The sequence below is a fragment of the Ictidomys tridecemlineatus genome, unplaced genomic scaffold (assembly GCF_052094955.1).
Source record: "Ictidomys tridecemlineatus isolate mIctTri1 unplaced genomic scaffold, mIctTri1.hap1 Scaffold_75, whole genome shotgun sequence".
NCBI lineage: Eukaryota > Metazoa > Chordata > Mammalia > Rodentia > Sciuridae > Ictidomys > Ictidomys tridecemlineatus.
Window position 1 is genome coordinate 857,931 of NW_027525461.1, and position 22,608 is coordinate 880,538.

The window sequence follows — 22,608 nt, forward strand, 5'->3', positions numbered from 1 at the left end:
GTCCAGTTAGAGGAAGACAGGATTTCTGTGGGAGTCAGAATACCACGGTTTGGATGTGTTCAGAAGCTCCAGGAACAGGATGCTTTCTGACTGGAGGATCCAGGAAGCTTCCTGGCAGAAATGGCATTCAAAACTGGCATCAAGGATGCAGAGGGTTAGAAAGAGGGACCCCAGGGCTGCTCTGTGTCTCAGGCCCTGATGAGTGGTCTTCAGTGCCAGGTGCAGGGTGGGGGCTTCCTGTTCTGCCACAGCAGGTGGAAGAAAGTCTATGCCCTAGAGGTAGAAAGTAGCCAGACTTCGCTGCTGCAGGGGCTGCAGCCTCCCAGCCCCTGCCCACAGAGCCCCTTCAATCTCTCCCTGGGGAATGTTCAGGAAGTCCCAGACCTAACCAAAACACCATAGCAAAATTGGATTGGCAGGGCTATAGCTCAGTAGCAGAGCGCTTGCCTAGCATGTGTGAGCACTGGGTTCCATCCTTTGTACCACACAAAAATAAACAAATAAAATAAAGGCATTCTGTCCATCTGTACTACCAAAAAGAAAAAGTGGGTTGGCAGCTGTTGGGGCTGAGGGTGTGTTCAGCAGGTTGCAGAGGGCATGGGGTCAGCTATGTTGTGCAGCCCAGGCACTGTGAGAGGGCTAGCTCAGAGATGAGGTGTAGCATGTATGAGGCCCTGGGTTTGATCCTCAGCACCACATAAAGATAAATAAACAAAATAAACATGGAGGGAGGGATGGAAGGGAAGAGAGAGAGAGAGAGAGAGAGAGAGAGAGAGAGAGAGAGAGAGAGAGAGAGAGAGAGAGAACACCCTCACAGGTGTGCAAAGAAGCAAAAAACACAGCCCAGCAGGAAAAGAGGAAACCAGTCAACTGAAGGTGACCCAGAAATGATAGAGATGACCTGGGAGGAGACAAGTACATTGGGACATTCACTACAACTCTGTCCAGATGTTAAGAAAACAGAAAGCAGATGGAATGTGGTCAGACTTTTTGAAGCCTGAAGGATGGAACTGCCCAGCATGCAGGGCTGCAGGGGCCACCCCACTCCACCTATGACACCTGCACACACCCCAGACACTCAGTACATACTAATTTTGTCTCCTTTTATCCTCATTCCCATTTTACAGACTGAGGTTGGAAGAACTGACAGTCTCTCCAAGGCCACACAGCCAGGAAGTGGTGGGCAAACAGCCGTGGGCGCAAGGCCTACCCTCTAGGTTCCACATCCTCACAGAGATGAAGTAGGGCTGCAGCCCAGGAGGCACCTGGAGGGGCTTGGCAGGCAAGAGGCAGAGGTGGGTGCCAGGTCCCCATTCCTCCCACACCCCAGCTTTGCCTTAGCCTTGCACTCCCCAGCTTGGCTGGGAGCCTTGCAGGAGGGTGCGTGCTTCTGTGACAGTAACCACCTGGTCACCATCTGGGCTGTGGCCTTGGAGTTCAGCCCCCAGCCCACACACCTCAGCAGCTGTACTTGGAGGTGCAGACAAAAAGCCCAGGAGACCAGGCACAAAGCCCACAGAAGGCTCCCCGTACCCCCACCCAGACCCTAGCCAGCACCATCCCTTTCCTCAGGGTCTCCTCAAGCCCCTGGCTGTTCTGCAGGTGATGGAGCTCTGACTGCCTAAGGCACTGTGGCTCCCAGAGGGGACTTCCTCTCCTCTCTGGCCAGGGACTAGGCAGTCTGTGCCCCTTGGAGAGCACCCTGATAAGGACCCCACCCTCCCTGGGCCAGTGCTTTGCTGGCATGTGAGGTCTGGCTTCACTAACAGAGAGGATCTGAGGCTCAGAGCACAGCACTGCAGCTCCCATGCCTGTTGCAGCCTCCTGCTCCAGGGGTCACACTCCCAGAAGGGCTGGGTGGGGTAGTGCTGAGCCCCACCGGGAGTCTCCAAGAGAAGCAGCAGCTCAGGGCCAGCAGAGGAAGCGGGGGACCTCTGCCAGCTCCCACCAGGTCCTGACAGCATGAACTAATAATTCATGTTTCCAGCTCCCGAAGCCGGCACCAAGGGAAGGCTGAGCCGAAGCCACCCCCACACTGGAGCAGCCGCAACCCTTTATTGCACAAATTATTAACGACCAGAGAATGAATGGCTGTAATCAGATCAGGGCTGCCAGCACTTTTCATTTCACTTATTTGTATAAATCCTAAAGTCAGGGTCTGCCCTGGGGCACAGAAAGCCAGCCTCCTGCTGGCCAGGTGCCCACCCAAGACAGAGCCAACCCTCCTCCTACCCCACCCCTGACTCCAGGGGGTGATGAGGACAGAGGGCTCCAGAGGGCTTAGGTGGGGGCCATGGGTTCATGGTCACCCATGGCAACTCCATTTGGCAGTGGGTCCCTGGGCCAGAGCCTGAGCTCTGCTGTGACTGTTCTGAACAGGGGCTCGCCCACGGCTGAGGGCCAGGCCTGATACCAGGCACAAGATCTGCATCCTCAGCACAGATGGTCCAGGCTGGCCCTCTCCAAGACTCCTGCCACAGCTGTGGCCCCGCCCGACAGAGTCCCTCTCTCTCCCACTTACACCAAACGGCATGCCTCTCAGGCAGGGCTCTCCTTGGCGGTCCTTTCCCTGTTGGGCCAGGCTGGAGTTGGGGACAAAGACTGTGAAGTTTCCTTACAGCACCTGGGAGTGAGCCTGCCAGCTCCTCTCAGGAGCCCACTTTCAATCTCATTGACCTCTCCTTATACTCCGGCACATAAATTCAGATTTGGAGATCTTATGTTCCATCATAAATTGGGCTGGCAGACTTCCGATCAACAAGATAAAGCTGTCTCCTGTGAGGTGGGTGTTTTATTACTCTCTGCCTCAGTGCTGCAGGTGGGGGCTGGGGTGGGAGTAGGAACTGCACTGTTCAGAAGGCTAGATGGTGCCCAGGGCCCTGCGTCCCTCCTGCCATCACAGGCTAGGTTCTAGGGAACTGGGCAGCCCCTGGACCTGGCCTGCAAATGCCCACACACCACTGGAGTGAGCAGCCATAGATGAGCCCTGCCTGGGTTCCCAAGGCCCTGTGTTGACCGTTCATGCAGACGGGTGAAGTACGGCTGCAGATGTGTGCACCATTCCTTCCAGGTGGCTATCATCAGGTCATGAGCCTCTGCATCTGGGCTCTGCACAGGGCCTCAACACATTCCCAACTGGGACCACAGCTGGGGTCATGGCCATTCAGCAGCAGAGTCCTGGTCCCAGGGAACAGCACTCAGGGCTGCCCCACCTGCCCTCACACAGTGCAGGAGATGAGATGGTCCCAGGGGAGCCTGCCTAGTCAGGAATAGGAACTTACACATCCAGAGGGCCTCACCGGACATCCATGCACAAAGCCACCAGTGCACCTCAAAGGATGTCATTGTCAACCTGCCCCCCAAGGACTGGGGCTGGGTGGCAATGGGAGCCTGGAGTCAGACTCGGTCTATACATCAGGAAGCCAGGACAGTGATCTGGTCCACCCAAGCTTCCTACCTCCAACAATCCCGACATGACAAAGACACTGGTGTTGATGAAGGGGCTGCTGGCCCTCCAGGTGGGGCCTCACGTGTCCATGCCCTCTTCCTTTTTTTAAATATTTATTTTTCAGTTTTCGGTGGACACAACATCTTCATTTTATTTTTATGTGGTGCTGAGGATCAAACCCAGCGCCCTGCGCATGCCAGGCGAGCGCATGACCGCTTGAGCCCCCTCCCCAGCCCCCATGCCCTCTTCTTGATGCAGCTGGTTCAGAGGTGTGACCTACTGAGCACAAGGTGACAGTATTATAGCATGAAGAAACACTGAAGGGACAGCCCCAGACAACTGGGCAGCCTCGGGCTGTGTGAGGGAGCATGCTCCACGTCAGGCACTCTGCATTGAACACCCACGTGTTGTCCCCGGGTACACACCTGTGTGTGCACCACTGCTCCCTGTCACTCACCTGAGTGTATGCTGCTGTTCTGTGTTCTGTTCCTGAACACTTACCACTGCTCCACCCCAAATGCCGTGTGCAGGTTGACTCAGGCCACACTGGGGCAAGGACATGAGACATTGGGGGGCATCTGGTACACCGGCCTGCACCTGGGCCACCATCAGTGTCAGGCTCTCAGCAGGTGGCCTTTAGCTTTTTCTTGTGTCCTTCTACCCAGGAGAAGGCCAAGGCTGTTACCAGGCAACTCTGACTAGTTTTCTCTATTTTGAGCTTCCATATCTGCTTCTCCTAGGCCTGAATCCTGCCCTGTGGGGCCCCAGACAGCAAAAATTCCCCACGAGCCCTCGCTGGTGGACAGAGAAGGCACTTCACAGGAGAAACATGGATAAGCATCAGGAGATCTCAGGCAGCCAGCACTTGGTCTGCAGGATCTCAGACCCTCTATGGTGTGACCACTGCCTGTCGCTGTGTGTTCGTGGGCACTCTGCCTCACCCTTGTGTCAGTGGCAGGGTCCTCAGAACAGCACCACATCCCACTTATGCACCCTTAGATCTAACCTTACCTTCCAGCTTGGGCAGTGCTTGCTGAAGACCAAGGATGTCTACCTAGGCTTCTTCATCAGAAGACTTTCAGGTATCTCTCTCTGATGAAGAGGGTACCTGTGGCAGTACCCTTTTTTTTTAGTAATGAGGATTGAACCCAGAGGTACTTTACCAATGAGCTACATCCCCAACCCTTTTAATTTTTTTTTAATTAGAGAGAGGGTCTTGTAAGTTGCTTATATTGCCGGCTATGTTGCTAAGGCTGGCCTGAAACTTGTGATCCTCCTGCCTCAGCCTCCCAGATCTGTAGTCCAACTCTTAATAAGCTTCTGGGGACAGAAAGGTATGTAGAGATTCCAGGGCAGGTGGTAGCAGAGGGGAGCAGTCAGCCAATGGTGCTGCCCAGGGACAGGGTAGCCATGTCAAGTTAGGAATGACTCAGAGAGCCCAGAGCCCAGCAGGTACCAGATCAGGGTATGAGCTGGATCCACCCATGGCCACATTGGGTTGCTCCATGGGCAGTCCTTAAGACACTGGTACCTGCCATGTGCCAGGGTGTGTCAGGAAAGACACTACCCCAGCACTGAGAATCCACCCTGCAGCCTGAACAGCTGAGGGGGCTCTCAGATGAGTCAGAGCAGCAGCTGACCACCTGACCCCTTCTAGCCCTTTCCTTTTCCCTCCAGCACCATCCGTGATGATTCAGCACATCCCACCCAAGGTTTTCTTTGTGAAGGAACTGCCCAGATGTCCTCTTGTTTCCACCTGGCAGTCTGGCAGAGATCCCACCTGTACCCACTCCTCTCCCCACTTGGGGATGACCTCTGCCCCAAAGCTCTGCAGACAGCATAGCCTAGTGCCCCTATCAGGACTTCCTGGTGGGCTCTGGCCCTAGGGCTCACAGTGCCTGTGAATTGTACACAGAGTGAACTCTAACCAGCACTGCTGGCCTGGACCAATGAAGGCCCAGATTCCCAGAGTAAGGAACATGGGTCCCTGAGGCCTTCACACCGTATTTGTGCTGAGTGTCAGCTAAAGTGAATGGCAGGAGGCCAGGGCAGGCACACATAAGCACACGAACACCCCTCACGCAGCATTGACACACATGAGCACAAGGGGCTCCTCACTCCACCCCTGCTGACATACCCTTGGGACATGGAATGGGTGAGACTGCACTTAAGGCCTGTGTGCTACTTAGCTCTGGTGGCCCTGAGGGTGCACAACATTTCTACAATAATTTGAGCCATGAGGGAGAGAACTGCACCCTGCCCCCGCATCCACTCTGCAGGACAGCAGCTGCACCAATGCACCCCTGTGTATGCTCTAGTATCCAGACTGGGCCCAAGTGCGGCCATACTGTCTGCAGGGAGGAGAAGAATATAAACCACCCTCACATCTATCTCAGTGAGAGACAGATGAGATAGATTTGGGGGCCTCAGGGGGCACTAGAGAACTCATTTCTTTCCCTTTGCTTGGCTCAGAGTTGATGGGAGCCCTGAGGGGTTTTTTCCTCTGTAAATGGTTTCTGCGCTCCAGATCCATTTACAGAGGAAAGTGTCTAGGGTGTGCAGGGGTTTGGTGCTCCCACCTCCCATAGCTGCTCTGCTGACTGTTTTACTTCAAGCTAAAGGCGGCTTTAGAAGGTGGGTTTTGAGACCACCTCTCATTTTCAGATGGGAAAGTAAGGTCCCAAGAAGGGCAGAGAAGACTGGGTCATGCAGCTGCTGCAGGAGGGTCTGAGGCTCTGCACACCTGCTTCAGCCTCCCCAACAGAGTCTACCTTTCGGTGGGACCACAGCACCAGGAAGACTGCCCTAAGATGGGGGCTGCTTCTGCCCCCATGTGGTCAGAAACAGGCATCTCTGTCCCTTCTGCAGAAGGTCCGAGTGTACAGATCCATTGGTGACAGAGGATTAGGCCCATGCTGCCAGGCCAGGAGGAGAGGCCTCTGTGATGCCTTGAGGGTGAAGTCAGGAGTGCTGAGCACCTGTGCATCACTGCGCCTGTGTCTGGACACTGCCTGTGTTGACACCCTTGAACATGACATATGACTGTCACTGCACAGGTAACGTCACTCCAGCAGTACAGGGCGCTGTGGGTGCCTGCTAGAATTCCTGCATGTGTGCATCTGGACAACAACTGCATGGCCACAGGAGTGGGGTGAGGCTGAGTTCAGGCCCTCTCTCTTTGTTCCTTTAAGTGGCAGAGACTAAGGTAGTGGACAGCCCCAAAACACCTTCCTGCATGCTGAGAGACAAGGCATGGCTTCTTTTCAGCTCATAGCTAGCTGCCCAGGTAAACCAGCAAGGCAGCTCTCCCTAGGTCTGGAAAGGCCACATTCCTGAAGTTTCTAGCTACTTTGCAGGAATGTCTGAGGGAGCCTCATCTGGCTAACCACTAACCCCTGACCTTCCAGGTTAACTCTTTCTAGACCAATAGTGCAACCAACTGGGTGTCACCTGTGCCTGACACCCTGCCTTGGCAGGTGAACATGTGGACCTGGGTCCATCTGTGCCTGTGTTTCAAGTCCCAGTCTCGGGATATCTGTGATCTGTATCTCTTAGCACACATCCTGTCTGTGTTGGTGCTTGTGGGAAGCATTTGAGGATTTGTGTGCTCCATGAACCTGTCCGATGCATTCAGGCTCAGCAGCTACTGTGCTGGCACACAAAAAGAAAAGGGCAAGATGGAGGCTAAACTTGGAGTTAATAGTAATAAGAATAATGCTGAGGGAACATGAAGAAACTTAATGAGATACTAAATTTAATCTTTGACTGACAAATTTACATAGTAAAGCGACTTTTTATCAATGTCAGCCAAACAAATTATGATCCTATGAAAAATGGTTCAGCTAGGTTTTTTCCCCTCTCCTCCTTTTAACCTATACAATGAAAACAAATTTAAAATAATTTATTCAATGTATACATTATTTTGTACATTTAAAACTTTCTATTTCACACACATGACCAAACAAAAAATATCAATTACTTTAACACATCATCTCTCAGAATACATATTATCCTATAAGAACATGTAGAAAACATATAATATTATGTTCAAAGTGAAAATTAAAATTGAACAAAGGGGTTTTGAAAGCTATATCTTCTCCTCCAAAATATTCTCAAACTATGGAATTGTTTCTACTTTGCCTTCTCTTTGAGATCATAGTCTTCAAAATATAGCAGAGACCTTAGTCTTATTTACCAATGAGAAATACTTTGAGCAAAAGTAGTCTGGTGCCATTTTAATAGCTTTTTTCTGAAGTACTGCTCTAGCATTCTAAAACTTCTTATATGTGCCCATGTCAAATTTCAGTTACTATAAAAAAATACCTGCGACTGGGTGACATCAAGAAAAGAAGTTCATTTTTGGTTCATAGTGCTAGAAGTCCAAGGCCAAGAAATAACAACTGGTGATGGCTTTTTTTTCTGGCAGAATCCCAGGTGGATACGGGTACCATATGGAGAGGCAGCAAGCATTTATATGTGTGTGTCCTCTCTCTTCCTCCTCATCTGTAAAATGGGCTTAAGAAATCCAACCTCATAGAATTGTCTTGAAAATGAAATGTCACCAGGAGTACAGATTGCTAGGCAAAGTGTATGCACTGCATTGAGAATTGTATAAATGATATCTACAATTTTTATTTTTATAGTTAGTATTATCATTATTCCAGGAAGAAAAACAAAACAAAACAAAACAAAAAAAAAAAACCTCAGTAAATGCCAATATGTAGGCAAGCTCTGGGTAAAAAAACTACCTCAGTGATTTCATCTCAAAGGTTATTTGGAAGTGATCAGTTAGAAAGAAAAAAATCAAAATGATGGAAGCAAAGACAGAATATTAGCCTGTAAGGCAACTTCTGAAAGGTGGTATTGTTCAGTATACACACTGAACAGGCATACAAGGTAACCCTTCTTTTAATTTAGAGAATAAAAGACTTTTATAAGGAAATACGCTTTTAGCCTACATCATAAAACCGTAATATTAATTAAGCACTTAATGTTGTCAATGCCTTACATGAATATTTATATCTACATATCAGAGTATACACATCTATTTACTCATGTGTGAAACACGGCACAGAGAGGATATATGAGTTACTCAAAGTTACACATCTTCTAGCTGGTAAATACAGTATTCAAATTTCTGCAACCTGATCCTCAAACTGATCCCTTAGACTTCACTGTTACTTTTTTTAAACTGATGAATGGAGTTAGAATAAATAAATGCACAATCCTAGAATTATAAAAATGTTTAATAAGCAAAATATAAAAAGCAATAATAAATCAAAAAACTCACTTTGGAAAATAGCAGCTTATCACATCACTGACTTCTTAGAGAATTTTTTTTTAAATGTATATATTTCTAGTGTAGGTGGACACAAAACCTTTGTTTATGTGATCAAACCCAGGGCCTCACTCATGCTAGTCAAGCATTTCTACCACTGAGCCACAACGCCAGCCATACAGAATTTCTAAAAAAGAAAAACAACATATACAATTCAGAAAACATCCTGTGAGTTATAGATAAATAACTTATAAGTTTTTGTACCAGACTAAAATCCTTTTCATAGAGAGTAAGTCAGAAAAGTGGTATCATTTGTTTTGCCAAAATTTTTTTCACTTCCAATTAGCTTGGTCCATAAGTAGCAAAATAAGTTATTATCATTTTAAGAGCATGTTAGGACTATAGATTCTCATTTACCTAATTGCGGAGAAAATTATTTTAAAAAAAATTTTCCCCTCAGAAGCATTATAAGAGTAAACATTAAATATGCATAGAAGATACAGCTAAGATTTTTCCTGAAGTAAATAAGCAATTTTTAAAGAAATATAACTGAAGACAATTGAAGTCAGTATATTTAACTACTAGGATTCTATTGTTTATTTTACTCACATAAAAAGAGATTTGAAATATGACATTTTTCCTGTTTGCACACTGAAAGTCTGAAATTTATGATTTGTTACAGAAAGGTTTTGAGAGTGACAGAGGTATAGCTTGGTTAAAACCATAAAAATAAAAGAAATCTGAAAATTACTCAGGAAGATAAACTTATACTATGCTTCCTTGTCATAACTTAAATACATTTCTTAATCAGAAATAGGAAAAACCAAAGATTATATATATATTATGGAACCTCTTATATTTGGCACTTAGAGCATAATAAGAACCCTCAAAGCTGTAATTTCAAAGTTATCAAGAGGATACAAACACAAGAAAAATAAAGGCAACTAACTGCTAAGGTGAGAGCATTGACATTCGTACTGTTACTCTTTCAATTCCCATCCAAACTGCTTATAGGAATGACTGCATAGACTGTATCTTTTGCTGCAAAATACTTCTGCCAAATCTGTATAGAAAAAAAGAGGGTGAATTTGTTAAATAACTAATCTTTTCAACCTATGCCAAAAAAATTGATAACTTTCATTGCTCCCAATAATATACAATTTGATACCAATAAGGAAAAACACACTGTAGTGCTTTTATAACTAATATATAATTACAAAGAAGATTTAATGCCACATGGTCTTCTAAATAATTAAGATTTTACTCTTACTAACAAATTTTATCAGAGAAATTGATTTTATGATGTTTGAAATCACTATTTTCGAGATGTGCCTTGTGTGTGAGATCCTCTTTTTTTTTTTTTTTTTTTGGATCTTCTTTCTTTTCTTCCCAAACCCTCATCTCCCTGCCAAATGTGGGCCTGTTTCTGAATGACATAACATCAGTCATTCAGAGATCAGGGTCTGGCATCAGGAGGACATGGATGTAGATCCTCGCTCCAACAATTTGCTAGCTATGCTACATTGTGCAAATCATGAAAACTCCCAAAATAACATCATTAAAATTGCAATAATATCAACCTCACAGGATTGGTGTGAAGACTAGATGAACAAGTACAAATTTGTGCTTGGCACAAAGTAAGCACTCAAAGTAATGCTAGCCTGTATTAGTTATTCTTGCTGTGTTATAAGCAGCTTTTGAAATCCTGCTTCCTGAAAGTCTTTCATATAAGGAAGAGACAGAATATGCTGGGTGACTATGGTATATATCAGACAGAAGTCTTCCCTCTGCCTGGAATCAGAGAACAAAGACAGCACAGTAAAACCTTATCATGTAAATACCAAATTGTAAGGAATAAAAATTTATATAATAAAATTATAAAATTAGAAAATAGGGAAAAGAGAAATATGCCTATAGTCTTACTACCATAAAAGAAGCACTTTTTTCATTTTTGATAAATCTGTGTCTAGTATGTCTTAAGAATATTTTTCTGTTATAGTATAGATACAGTACATATGCAATACTGTGTCTTGCTTTTTAAAAATCTCTTAACATATCATAAACAGCCTCTGTATCCATATTTTTACTACTATTATTTTTATTGTCTTCTGTACTTTTTATGTAATTGACTCTCACTGAAAACCCATCTTCACTATCTCTGGCCCCCCAAGTCTTTCCTGTTCTCTGAATCTGAGCCTATACACTTTTTCTTTCACATATTCTCCCTTGATCACTTCAATCAGAAGAAATGAAATAAGGCAGAAGGATATAACAGACACATTCTAGGCTCAGCATGACATTATAGACAGCATAGAATTCAGAAAAGATGTCATAACCAAAGTGACCTCTGAGTGAGCAGGTCTTTAAAAATGGGTCAACCTACCTCAGAATTGCTCTGCTCTATCAACATTCTCACTTAAATATAAGGCCCCAGGATGACGGCTCACTGGTAGAATAATTATCTAGCATGTGGAAGGCCTTGGGTTTCATCTCTGGTACCACACACACACACACAAGTCCCAATTGAATATACTAATTAAAGTGTAGTCTAGCTAAAGAAAATATAGCACACAAAAGGACTCATTACCTCCTAGAACTTAAGCAAACCACTCAACTAATGCAGCCTAAAGTTCCTTTGTCTTTTTATAAAAAAAAAAGCATGTCAAAACATTGTCTTATTTTAAGGAAAGCATAGTCTGATAATTTTTAATTTAATTTATAATATCAGCAAAGTTTATGAATCAGCATTGAAATTTATGAGACTAATTCCAGCTTCATCAACTATAATGTGAGGATAGCAATACTGCCTTCAGAGAGTAGTCATGAGAATTTAATGAAATAAGTCATATGAAGAATTAGGCATAATACCTGACTACTCCTTTTATTATTATTTTCATAATTAGTACATATACCTAAAATAAAATTCATGAAATGCCAAAAATAGCTTCTTAAACTCTAATTAGAGAAGACTGAGGCATGAAAATGTAAGTGGCAATGAAAACCAAGGAACATATGGTGGCCAAATAGGCAGAATAGATGATGAGTACTTTGAAGAAAGGAGTTCAGGAAGCTTCTTGTGAAAGGTTCTGGAATAATGGAGAATTACAAATGCAAATAAAGGAAAGAAAAGAAAAGAAAAGAAAAGAAAGAAAGAAAGAAAGAAAGAAGAAAGAAAGGAAGAAAGCAATGAGAAGTTACTTAACATTTGCAAGCATGTTCCCAATATAATATTTATTTTTATTCTTTTAAGAACATAACTATAGCCCTCACTCTCTGCCAGACATTATTCTAATGCTTTAGCGAGCTTAATATGTTTAATTTTCAAGTAGCTTTCAAGAATGTACTGTAGTTATCTCCACTTTATAGTAGAGAATCTAAGGCTCAAAAAATTAATAGACATGTCCATGTTAGACAGCTAGTAGGGTAAAAATCTAGGATTTAAAACTGGCAGATTGGTTCTGGAGTCTCTGTTTGAACCAGTATACTATGATTCCCTATCAGGCAAGCAAAATTTAAGAGAACTCAGCTGGTGAGGATATGATATATAAAGGGAGAAAAATGGGAGCGGAAGACCTACTAGAAAGATAATGCAATAATCCAATATAGGGTATTGATGGTTTTATATTAGTTGTAGGTAACAGGAATGAAAAAAATGAAATAGAAGTATATTAGTTAGGTAAGAGTAAGACCAAGAAAGACAAGTTTGCTAATGTTCATATAATTTATCTCGTTTTCCTCATATTTCTAGAAACTGTTTGCACTTTCCACTTTCAGATTGTTTCACAGAACATGTTTTCATGGAATATGCCAATTCATTTTCATTTGTTATTTGTTTTACTTCTCCTGAAGTTGGGTCTTACACCATCTAAATGTTGAAAGATTAAACTGAGAGTCTTAAAGAGAAAATAAAAAGCAATTAACACCTACAATAAAAAACCCTCCCCACAGCTTTATTCTGGCTCTAATTCTTGTAGGAAACAAAATATTTTTTTTCTTTTGCACATTGAAACAGATCTTCAATAAGCAGAGGAATAGTATATGAAAAGCTATATAAGGAACTGGAGTTCTGGCTCACTGGTAGAATGCTGGCTGTCATGTATGAGGTCCTGGTTTTGATGATCAGCACCAAGTATAAAATAATGATTAATATTTATTTTGGTGGTGCAGGGGACTGAACCCAGGGCCTTTTACATTGGAGGCAAGAACTCTACCAACTGAGCTATATCTCCAGCCCATGCTTGATCAATGTGATTCTGCAACCTGTATACTCAGAAAAATGAGAAAATATATCCCATCTGATAAAAATGTATGATATGTTAAGATCATTGTACTGTCATGTGTAACTAAGTAAAACAAATAAAAAAGTAAATTAATAATTAATTAAATAATTTAAAAAGAAAATCTGTATGCTCAGAGACATAGATTTCTCACCTAACAGAGTCTTTTATATATCTATTCTTTAGGAATATCTATTAGTTCTCCGTGTTAATGCTTCACAACATTACTATAATATCCTGAGGGTGTAAAGGCCCTTTCCTGGGGGCTGTTCTGTGAGTATCACTTATGAAGTTGGAAACAGACAATTCTGTGTTGGGACCATTCTTTGAGGGAAGACAAAAATGCTCATGACAGGTCACAAGATGGAGTCACGTCCTTCCATTAACTGTCACCCACTCCACAACAGCCACTCCTGGAATTCCCAGTGCTCAGAACCCAGTGACCTCATCTTGAAGAAATAATGGGGCTGGGGGCCTTCTGAAGACTCCCATTGGTGGAGCGAGGAGTGGGTGAGTTCATTCTGTCCAGAGCCACAGTCCTGGTAACAAGCCTCATACGAATGGACTCCTCAAGCCTCAAAATTATGGATTCCCCAATGGAGGACCTGGACATTCCTGGTTGTAAGTGCCCCTCTCATCCTTAGAGAGTAGGGGAATAACCTTTGTAGGCATGGGGTGGTGGTTGCCTCCATAAAGTGCTAAGCAGTTCATAGATAGACTCCACCAGAAAAGGGAGGACTCCTCGAAGACAGACAACATTCTGCCCAAATATAAAAGATACATGGGAGTCTTTGTCAAGTGGGGAGCTTTGACGTCCTCAAGGACCTTGCCCTTAGTGAGACTTCTCAGTCTGAAAAACGGCATGGGTCCCGGACTGGGAGCTGGAAGTTCTAAAAGAGTCCGCATAAGTCATGGCCCCTGTTACACCTAGTGTTCCTCATCTTTCAAAGGCCAAAGTGGACTCTCAACTTCCTGCCAAAATAGCTTGAACTCTATCAGAATACAATGTGGCAAGTCTTGCAAGAGGGAGGGAAAGAATAAATGGATGACTGAGCCAAATCAAGGAGAGGAATTAGAATCAGTTCAGGACTCAAGCTACAGCTGTCAGACAACTTATCTCTTTTCTTTTTTTTTTTTTTTTTACTGCCTCAGTGTGGGTCCCATTGTACTTTGTATGGCTGGGGCTGGGCACTCTGATAATTGGTGGATGCATGATGTTTCTACACTGGAGGAAGAAGCTGCAGCGGGAGGAGCGTGCCCAGCAGTGGGTGGAGGTGATGAAATCTGCAACATTCACTTACAGCCCATTCCTATACTGGGTCAACAAACAACGCAGATATGGATTGACTGCGGCCATCAAGACAGGCCCTCCCAGGGCTGTTGCCAATGCTGAGATTAAAGTCCACATTTCAGATATTATGTGGGAGCAGGAACTCCCATAAAGACAGATGTTATGACTTCAGAGTTAGCAGCCCCAAGGCAGAGGACCCTTTTCTCCTGCAACTTGCTTTGGTGGCTGCACAGCATCCCCTAGTTAACCCAATGCCAAATCAACAGACCACATCCCCATTCCAATGGTCTTTCTGGAGATACCCTCTGCCCCACCCCTCTGAATGTCAAACCAACCTCACATGCTGGACTACTCTGGCACCTAACTCTTTCTTAAGTCTCCTGAAAGGCCTATCCACTTTTAATCCCTTCAGACACTGTCCCATGGGGTGAAGTATTTCAATGTGTCTCCTCTGGCTTCTCAGTTGTAACCACCTCTCACTGAAGGAGGTAGCTTCAGCTACCAGAGGTAGTAGTAAAGGGAACTAACCTAGAGCATAAGATAATTACATAGAGGTCAGAGCCCGTAGATTTGTTACATTATTAAAGATTTTTGAAAAGTGAGAGTCTTTTGTGTCTCATGTGCTGGTAGAAGGGCAATGTCCTTCCTCTGTTTGATGGGAAACAAATCTCACTAATACAGTGAGAAATGGAGGCTGACTTAGAAGAAACACATTGAACCAGTACTTGTGGATGAGCTCAATTACCTCCATCAAGTGTTAAATGTGTTCAAGACCTTTGGTTAGGTCCCCAAAGGCACTGCTGTTCTATAGGATGGGAAGTACAATTTCCACAAGAGTGAAAGTTGCTGAGGGCACATGGCTATGTGAGTCCCACGGTGCCTATGCCATTGGCCAAACAAGTCAGCATGAAGGCAATGAATCACACCACACTATGGGCTGAATGGCTGGTATCTAGTATATATGAATTTGGATCTGATGGATTTTTTAGGATATCAAATAAAGGTTTCAACTCTCCTGTTGGTATGCCTAGATAAGGCGTTACCCAATTTATGTCTCCTAATAACTTTTGAAAGTCATTAAGTGATTTGAGTTGATCTACTAGTATTGAATTTTGGGGGGATGGACCATGGTTGAGGATCATAGAACTCCTAAATAATTAATTGGAAAATTTAATTGTACTTTATCTATTGCTATCTCTAGATTATAATTTTTAATGAGTTTGTAAGAGTGGCATAACATTCTAGCAATCTGTTTTTATCTTTGTGTGCTAACAATAAATCATCCATATAGTGAAATATTTGTAGTTTAGGATTTTGATTTCTAAGTGGCTGGATTGCTTTGTTAACATAAATTTGATGCATAGTTGGGCTGTTAGCCATCCCTTGTGGTAGTACTTTCCATTTATATCTCTGATCAGGACCTTCATGATTCAGTGCAGGGATAGTAAATGCAAAACTTGGACTATCCTTAGAATGAATTGGAATTGAAAAAACAAAAATCTTTAATATCTATAGCTAAAACATACCAGGTTTTGGGGAAAGCAGACAATTGGGAAATCCCCAATTGCTGAGGGCCATTACCAAGTAGGAATGGCGCATCGAAATTTCCTTGCCAAGCGTACCCCATGCTGCTTAGAGGACATTCGATGGGACATTGCATGCCTGCTTTAATAAGGTGACCTTGCTCAAGGACCAAGGCGGATCCGGGTTTAGAGCTGATCAGGTTTGAGGAAGTAACCGGCTCCTTGAGTTTAAGGCATTGCCAGTTTAAGACAATGGGTTTTAGGGAAGTTGAAAGTTGAAGATTATTGCTGGGATTAGGGTGTTCCTGCTGCTTGTTCCCATTGAGTTCTCGTGAGATTAAAATGGGATTTGGAGAGAGCCTCGTGGAGTAGGTGAATTGTGCGGGAGACGGCAGAACGCAATTGCCCCTGGACCTGTGTGGAGGCGGTGTGAGAGGGGAATAAAGAATTGCTGTTTGAACCTACAAAGCTGTGTGGTGGCTCGTGATTCTGGTGCCAATTGGTGCTTGGCACCCAATTGAGCAGGTCCCATAATAACCATCTCATTATTAATGGCTCTTAAATCTTGCAATAATCTCCATTTACCAAATTTCTTTTTAATGACAAAAATGGGAATATTATTTGGAGATATGGAAATTGTATATGTCCCTCCGCTAATTGTTGTTCGACCAGATCATGGGCTTCTTGTATCTTTTCTTTAGTCAGGGGCCACTGAGGAAACCATACTGGTCTTTCTGATTTCCAAGTAATTTTTATTGTCTCAGTGATCCCTTCTGAAAATCCAATCCATGTTTATTTATTTCTTGATCTATTTGAATTGGTGCTGCTATACCTTGTTCTTGTTCTACTAATCTTTTTTTCTTTCCTAAAACCTTGTCTAGCCCTAATAGTGGGCAAATTATGATTGATGTTATTTGTTAATGTCAAATCTAATTGATCTAGGACATCTTGTTTTATGAGGTTGAAAGTTCTGAATGTCTCTCAGTTGAAATGTTTCTGTCATTGTTGTCATGATTAGACTGGTGTTACATGTGTGGATGAGGAAGACTACAAAAGTAAAGCACTCTTCTCAGAACCTTATTGTGGGTGTTCACACTATAAAGATAATTACTCTTGATGCTAACTTTAGTCACCTGACTAAGGTAGTGATGGTGAGGTGTTCTAGAGTAAGGCTCTTCTGTTTTTCTCCTTTCCACTGTGTAGAGATAGCCCATATTTAAGGAGTACAGATTATGCTTTACTTTTTTGAGAAGAGATAATCTAACTTTGGAATTCTTATGCATAGATTTTTTTTTTTTGATGTACTTTCTGGAACAGTCCCGAAATTTATATTTCATTTTTTTTATTTATTTTTGTTTCAATTAGCTATACATCACAGTAGAATGCATTTATGCACTTTGATATATCATACATAGATGGGATATAATTTCTCATTTTTCTGAGTGCACATGTTGCAGAATCATATTGGTCATGTAGTCACATGTACACATACACTGATAATGTCTGTTTCATTCTACTACCTTTTACATTCTATTAATTATAATTATGTAAACTTCATTTTTTATACTTTGCTGGTATATAGGATATCTTATAATATAGTTTACAGAGGGAATCCTTAACTTTTAGGAACATTTTGAAAACCAAACAATTTATAAATATTTATTTATTTATTTTCTTATAGTTTATAAATCTGGTCCAGAAAATAAAATTCAACTACATGTGTGAAATGATACATTTGATTTATATCAGAAAGTGAGAAAATCAACACTGTAGCCTCATTAAAAAATACCAGTAAAGGCACATTTAAGCATCAATACCCCAAAACACTAAAGTTATGCTTTTATCCAAGCACTTCCCAAATTGTTAAATTTTTTTTTGAAAGTTAAATTATAATACAGGTTTTGAAGCCCATACCATAAGCATAAGACTACCATTTTAACTACACCAAGGCAGAATAACAGTATATCTTTCTACATCATTTTCTGTCCTCATCCCAAGTTCCAGGAGTCACTGCCTAGTATAAACTCTTTTTACTTCTCCAAGATCACCTCCTATCAATCTCACCCTATATATCGCTGGGTCAGATATACTGAACTCCACCAACCTATGGGGATTTCTCCCCTCTGTGACATTGCTTGCATGTCCATCTTTTTCTCTTTTTTAGGTCACCTCCACTCAGGCTTTTGGTCTCAGTTTAAATGCTACTTCCTCAGGAAAGTCATTCCAAGTCTTCCACTAAGTCATGTGCTCCTGATGTAGGTGCTAGAGTATCACCCTACATTCACTTCCCTATCACAGCATTTACCATACTGTATTATAATTACTTTTGTCCATCTCCTCATAAATGCCACTGTATCTTGGATTCATTTCATTTGCTATTTTTTATACCAGAGCTTAGAAAAGAATGCCTGGCATACTGAAGATGTTTAATATGTATATTCATACGAACAGTGTTTTAGAAGAAAGAATATTTCAAGGCATTCTTAAAGTGATCTAGGAAATATTTAACTTCATCTATGTTCATTACCAAAGAAGAAGGCTGTATGCCAAAGGCAACTATCTTATTCCTAAATTTACCCCAAGAATGGAAGCTCTCTAATTTCTTCCCAATTGCTGGTCAATGGAATAAAGTAAATAGGGGCTGGGGTTGTAACTCTGTGTAGAGCACTTGCTTAGCATGTATGAGGCACTGGGTTTGATTCTCAGCATCACATAAAATAAATAAATATAGGTATTTTTTCTGTCTACAACTAAAAACAAAAAAAAAGTTTTTAAAAATTCTATGATTCAGTTAAATTCTTAAATTAGTACATTTTAAAATATTTTATTTCATCTCTTTCTTGCAGGTAATTTCCTTGATTCTCACACCCTTAACTACCAGGTATAAAATGCTATTGACAATTTTTTATCTCTAGGTTTCACTTTCCCCCTTATCCATAATATCCAAATTTCCAGTTATCAATAACATTTTTTTACCTGAATGTCCCACAAAGACACAAATTCCTTGAATTCTCCCCTTTCTTTTATCTTGTGTTCCCAATTTCAAATGATGACATCATCATAAAGTCATTGGAGCTTCACAGTCAAGTTATTTTACTGTAGCTATTTAAACATAGTACATGGACAAAGAGTATTGACATCACTGTGAACCTATCCAATGCTAAATCTCAGGCCTTGCCCTTCTGCATCTGCATCAGAACCTATCTTTTAATTCCCAGGCAATTAATATACACATAAAAATTTTAGAAACACTGGTCTGTAATTCCTTCTATCCCTACCCCTATACATCAACTCTGACACCAAGTCTACACAGCCAAATATAGAGGAACACCACAATGGCCTCTTAGCTGATCTCCTTCTTTAGTCCACTGGTTCTTGCTCAGAATATCAGAAGAGACACTCTTATGTACAGCTATAGTAAGATCACAAAGTTGACTGGCTAGAACTGTGTATAATACAGTTTGTTTTACCTATGTTGCATTCTAAAATATGGGGATGCTTACTTAACTGTTACATGGAAAAGCATTCAACAACAACAAAAAAAAAATAAGAGTTTAAGAATCACTTTTCTTTTGTCTTCTTGTTATAATCATTCTCCACATTGTCCTCAAGTTTCTTTCAAAAGAACAAACCTGATCATGTTATATACCTAACATCTTTCAGTGGCTTATCCACATATCCTTTACTTCTATACCTCTGCCTTTCTGTTCATGCTTTTTTTATCCATTCCTCCTGGCAAAAATTTTTGTCCATTTTCTGAAGTCCGGCTGAAGGGTTCACTAGTGAAGAATCTTGCATATAACTGGACTCCTTTGGTAAAAAAAGAAAAAAAAAAGAACTACTTCTCTCCCCTGCCTTCCTTTACATTTTGTTCATCACATGCTCATGGCCCTTATGGAACAATATAAAGTGCCTCTGGATTTGTCTCTCTTCCCTAATGAACAAGAGTTTGTCTACAGAAATTCTCTATATTGGTCACAGAAAGATGATCAAGACTCAAAATATGTTTAAGAAATCAATTACCAATTATATTTGACATCATTAGAAACTATAGAGTTTATTGCTGGTAATGGGAACACATTTGTAAAGTAAAAATGAAGCTCTATGTACTCATAAGATACAATTATTTAGAAAATAAAATATCTCAAGCTATATGCATTAAGATACAGTGTAATTTCAAATATGCTTGAGGACCTAATTCCACTCACATAAACACAATTAACCTTAAAAGTTCACAAAAATATGGAGGCCCATACTGCTACATGTTAGAAAACATAAATGTACAGGAAACCCAGAGTAATTTTGTGATGGAGGAGGTAGAAGTCAAGTTTGTCAGTTGTTTGTTTGTTTATTTATTTATTTATTTATTTATTTATGGTGGTGCTGGGGATTGAACACAGACTTTGTGCATGTGAGGCAAGCACTATACCAACTGAGATATATCCCCAGACCTCAGTTGATTTTTTAAAATTACATATTTTGTCATAAAGACAACAGTAAATTTGAGAAGTATATCAATAGTCTTAAAAGTTAAAAGAAGCTCATTTTATGCATATTACTTTTCAAGTACAGTTAAAATTACAGTAAAAATAACATTGTGTACTAATTACAAAAATTTGCCAAACTCATACCTCCAATAATCATGTTATTTCAACAACCAACATGCTGTAGTTCATTAAAACATTCATCAAAATTCAATGATTTAGGACAACAGTCATCTAACAGTTAATGGGTGCCACAACCTACTGGAAGATCTGACCATCCCAAACCTCAAGACCCACTTTCCAGTGGCAAGGACTGACTCATATGCCAATGCCCACAGTGCAGGGTGCTCACCAGTGCTGAGTTGGGGGGAATGCTCCCAGCTTCTCACTGCAGCTCTGAAAGTGTGAAGATCTGACAGGAGACCAGTTGGTAATGGGTAAATACTTATGAGGTACCAGAGTCTGAAATCACACAAAATATTTAAAGAAAAGCAGTGATTAAAAATAGATAAAGCATGACAAACAAAAAACTATGAATGGGCTCCTTTCCTTTAAAACTCTCAAGAACATGGAATTATTTTAAGTACTTTGAGAGAATGGAAATGGTAACTCAAGGTTGATTTAAAATGCATTTATTTGATTTCCCAGTTATGGGAAAAATTATGGAAATATTCCCACACTTTACTGTACTACTTGTTAACTACTAAAATACTCTCCTCACTTATGCACTGAACTTTTAAATTTTTATTTATAGTCAGACACAATATCTTTAATTCAGTTATTTATTTTTTTCTAATGTGGTGCAGATGATCTAACCCAGGGTCTCACACATGCAAGGTGAGTGCTCTACCACTGAGTCAAGACCCCAACCCTGGACTTTAATATTTTTACATAATTAAGTTTCAGGGAACTCTTCATGTATTTGGGATATCAATCTTTAATCATGCTTAATACATTGCCAGGCATAGTGATGCACACTTGTAATCCCAGCATCTCAGGAGAATAAAGCAGTAGGATTGCATGTTCAAAGCCAGCCTCAGCAAAAGTGATATACTAAGCAACTCAGTGAGACCCTGTCTCTAAATAAAATATAAAAATAGGGCTGGGGATGTGGCTCAGAGGTCAAATGTCAAGGATTCAATTCCTGGCATATCCCCAACACCCATCGCCAAAAGAAAAGTAAAAATAAAAAAATTCAACTGAAAAAAAACATAAAAATAATTCCAAATCTAACTTGCTATGTGTATTTATTACTTAGAGCACTTCCATCTGTATTCATTAAAATATAGGCTAAAATGCTATAAAACAAGACCAAAAATACAATGACTAAAAATAAATAAATAAGTAGATAGATAGATAGTAAATTTACCTTTACAGAGAGTACAGGGGCATGCAAATGGTTCAGGGGAGGTAGACAGCTCATCTCTGCAAGGTCTTCCAATGCCAGGTCATCCAGTGGGCTCTTTATAGCTTTTCTTGTGGCACTTCTCTTGTCCCTAGCTCACCAACAATTCATGGGTAGGAAAGTGAATGGGTAAAAGAGTATGACAGAGAAACAGCTTTTGTAATACAAATGTGTTTAAGAGTAGCATCACACATCACCTTCACTCTCACCTCACTGCCCAAACTTAGAAACTGGTTTAGTGACTTTATCTAGCAATAAGAAACCTGAGATATAGTTTCTTTTTATATAGAGACTATATACGTAGCTAAATATCAGAGTTGCAAGTATGTCTTCTTCCCAGTATACAAGAGACATCTCCTTTCTCAAGAGTAAATTGAAAGTTCCACTCAATTACTGGAATTTGTTCAAAGTCTAGGATCTCTGGATGATGACAACCCACTTCAACAGGTACCATGTGGCTTCTTCCCTATTAGTGACCTATAACTAACAGATAACTAATCTTTGCTATATATTATCACCATCACGCCTAATATTCAATGGTCAAATACAATTAAGTGTTTATTCTGAAAAGAATTCTAAACACCTATTTTATCAATAATGAAATTCTGTTGGAAAAGAACTGCAAAGAATTCATGCTCCAAAATAAAATGTTTCTTGGTTAAATTAAGGTTCTGTTCCCTGAAAGAAATTTTTTTATCCATTTGATGGTGGGAGCCCTGTCTTGGCCTCTGGAAGATTTTTTCTTTTCCAAAATGTTTTCTGTCCATATATGAAGTGGACACAGAAGAGAATGTGCTTCAACAAGGAAGCAAAGATCTAATTGTATACTTCTTGCTGGTGTATATTTGGGACTAAGAGTTACTCAACTACTTAAGTGTCAAGCAACATCAAAACACCACAGG

The 22,608-nt window shown here is 41.4% G+C and overlaps 2 long non-coding RNA genes across 5 annotated transcripts in view; one reads left to right on the top strand and one right to left on the bottom strand.

The window, feature by feature from the left end:
- Positions 1-809: 809 nt before the first annotated feature.
- LOC144374567 (uncharacterized) lies at positions 810-2,100 on the top strand. Its single transcript, XR_013433943.1, has 2 exons — positions 810-1,295; positions 1,988-2,100. It is a non-coding gene; the product is annotated as an uncharacterized LOC144374567 (long non-coding RNA).
- A 6,576-nt stretch (positions 2,101-8,676) lies between these two features.
- LOC144374566 (uncharacterized) overlaps positions 8,677-22,608 on the bottom strand; it is a 30,098-nt gene continuing 16,166 nt past the window's right edge. For 2 of the 4 annotated variants that reach the window (XR_013433938.1, XR_013433941.1), the window contains exons 3-5: positions 21,671-21,797; positions 20,654-20,763; positions 8,677-9,789 (exon numbers count right to left, since the gene is read on the bottom strand). This is a non-coding gene — a long non-coding RNA (uncharacterized LOC144374566). Of the gene's footprint in view, positions 9,790-12,856; positions 19,628-20,653; positions 20,764-21,670; positions 21,798-22,608 lie in introns of those variants that run through there. The other 2 variants (XR_013433939.1, XR_013433940.1) reach the window with 2 other exon arrangements.